Source organism: Vollenhovia emeryi, unplaced genomic scaffold (assembly GCF_000949405.1).
Source record: "Vollenhovia emeryi isolate VEMERY1.0 unplaced genomic scaffold, V.emery_V1.0 DF939541.1, whole genome shotgun sequence".
NCBI lineage: Eukaryota > Metazoa > Arthropoda > Insecta > Hymenoptera > Formicidae > Vollenhovia > Vollenhovia emeryi.
This window is the reverse complement of record NW_011966825.1, coordinates 69-3,000: the sequence shown is the minus strand read 5'-3', so window position 1 is coordinate 3,000 and position 2,932 is coordinate 69. Positions and strand designations below refer to the sequence as shown.

At 47.5% G+C, this 2,932-nt stretch overlaps 1 non-coding gene across 1 annotated transcript; it reads left to right on the top strand.

Annotated features, from left to right (window-relative positions):
- Positions 1-351: 351 nt before the first annotated feature.
- Positions 352-423, top strand: Trnam-cau. Its single transcript has one exon. It is a non-coding gene; the product is annotated as a tRNA-Met (tRNA).
- Positions 424-2,932: the final 2,509 nt, after the last annotated feature.

Below are 2,932 nucleotides of genomic sequence, written 5' to 3'. Positions count from 1 at the left end.
GTTCGTAACAGACGATGTTATTTTATAACTAAGAAAACTTTTTCTACACCGTCGCTACGAACCTGTGCGTTGAACATGATGTTTCGCCGAACTCGATCGATGCGCGACGCTAAAATACGCTTGATCGCTCGCGCTTTTATTCCTCCTTCGTCGCCCTCGGGATTCGGAATGTCATCACCGCTGCAAACCTCACACTTGCACCGGGAAAAATACATCTGACACACTTCCTGCCTGCGTGATCACGCAGGAATGCTAGACCCTATCTCCAAACCACACCTCAATTCTTGTGCAATAGTCGCACGTGTCAGACCCTTACATTTATTCACCCTTTTTTCAGGGCTGCATTCGACGAGCAGAGTGGCGCAGTGGAAGCGTGCTGGGCCCATAACTCAGAGGACCGTGGATCGAAACCACGCTCTGCTAGATTTTTTCTTCAAGATACTTGTAGAAAAATGTGCATGCACCTTGTATATCACTTACACACTTTTTTGTCAGGTGTACGCGATAGCCGCGTGCGTCGAGTGTCAGACTGTCAACCGCGCGAGCCGGGTTCGATTCCCGGCGAGTCGTCTTTTATTTCCTCGATATTATTTTATTATGTATAAGGTGGAGGGGGGATTAGTCATGCGGTTCACACGTACATGACCTAACTTCAATTGCTCTGGGCGGGTCGCGGAGCGCGGGGTGTATGAAGGTCTGTGTGGGGGCTCCCCTCCCGGCAGACCGTGTACCTCGCGCTCCACTCCCGGCTCAGAGCACCGTGGGTTAGAAGTAACCTAGGTATTCTACTATCCGCGTTGGTTCCGGATATCACTCGTTGATCTACCGTATGTCAAGTCTAGCGCGTGTTCGTGGAAACTTTGTGAGTCTCTTCGTTGCTCTCCCGACCGCGGGGGCTCTTCCCGTTCTAGTCCGTTCACTTTAATGCGTAGTTCGCGTATTTCTTGTAATTGTTCGTGTAACATGGCCCGTTCCCTTGGAGACTCGTTGAACGTGACCCTTCTGTTATTGAACGGGCTCGCGTGTGCGTTTTCTAGCGATTGGTGTAGGCGTTGAATTTCTGCGTCAATATCGGAGTTAGGCGGTTCTGCCAAGATATCATTGGACGTACTGGCGATTGGTTGCGTCATGGCGTTCGGCAAGGTATCTCTGGATGTGCCGGCAATTGGGTGTGCCATGGCGTTCGATAAGGTACGTCGAACGTGATTGAAATCAAGTCGGTGTCTTGACGTCGGGGTGTCGAAAATTGTGTTTGTACGTCGAGGGTGTCGGGGTCTACTAGTACCTACGCTATTCGCGGGGTCGGAAATATTATGCGCGAGTAAACTGAAGTCGCTGGGGTCGAACGGAAATTCTCGGTCGATTATAATGTTGGTTGGAGGGCTTGCCTCACTATCGCCACTCGATCGGGTAAGGTTAAGCACGCGGCGCGAAATATCACGTATGCGTCTTAAGGCGTATTGTATCGCGGAAGTTTCTTCGGCGTCCGGTGTACGTGTATTTAACGGTAACGGCGAGTTGCCGGGGGTCAACGTTACGCGAGGTTGTCCGTCCTGGGACATTCGCGGATAATGCGCTATTTATTACGCAATTGAAGACATGACTCGCAGGTCATGTTCGCGCTTAGGCATAAATGAGTGCGGACTCACGCTACGATGAAACGCTGCATGTTGTCGTCCGCTGTCCTGACTGCTTGGCTGCTCGTCGTGCGGTAGGTCAGTGCCGTCTCGGGTTGAGCTGATCTCTGCGCGGTGAGTCGGTGCCGTCTCCGGTTGCGCTGCTAGCGTCTGCTGGCGGGGCTAGTCGGGCCGTCGTCGTGAAGATCGTTGTGCCGTCTCTAGTCCTCCGCTGCTACCGGGTGTCTTTGTCCACTTATTTCAATATTGCCTCGGGGTTCTCTTTGGTTCCTTGCAATCACTGATTAATGGTTTCTTCGATTCTCTTGGTTTCAGGCCTTGGTCCTCTACTGTGCACGCGAGTGCAACCAATGGCAATCCCACCGCTGCCACCAGTGTTGTTCCGCCGCGCCGACTGGGTCGGAACACGGTAATCGTGGATTGTTGCCGGGATTACAACTCACAACTGCTTAAGGCCATAAGCCAATATTTTAACCAAGATTTTTATTAAAACTTTGATAGATACGTACACTCGTGTGGTTTACTTAAAAATGACCCGCCCTGTCTTCTTTCCATTTGATTTTATAGTCGGCTGTTGTCAGGCCGTTTATTCGGACCTGTCGTCAGGTCGGTTCAGTGGCTTCGTCAGCACTGTCGACTCGGTTCCGATGGGTTAATGTCCCATCGTCTACTTCCTTCTTCGCACGCGGCAGATATTTGATACTCTGCTGCGTGCGCTATACCTGTGTTGCAATGAGGCGGTTCCGCACTCATTACAGAAAGTATTAAAATGCGAAATTATAAAAGAAAAACTAATCGATCAAGGACTTCTTCTGACGTAATGTTAAAAGCTGTCAGAAGTGTAAAAATAGAAGGCAGGTCCATAAGAAGTGTTGCAAAAGATTTTGATATTTCTTTTCGCATCTTGACTCGTTATTGTAAAAAAATGGAAACATATGTAAAAGATATTGATGTTGGATATAGTAAATGCAAAATGGTAAGTTGCTATGAAAATATTACAAACATCGATACATACAACACAATGACGTAATTTAAAATATATAATCTAAAAATATAATACATAAAAAAAAGTAAAGTAAATTGTGCAAATTAGAAATTTGCACATTGCTTCCTCATAGAGGAACGTTTAGGCGCGAAAACTAATTTTGCACGATGTTTCTTGAAAGTGTGCAAATTAGAAATTTGCACCTTGCTTCCTCATCATTGAAGCGTGCAGATTGGAAATTTGCAAAGTTCTTCCTCATCATTAAAGTAGGCAAATTAGATATTTACACATTGCTTCAATCGTTATGGCT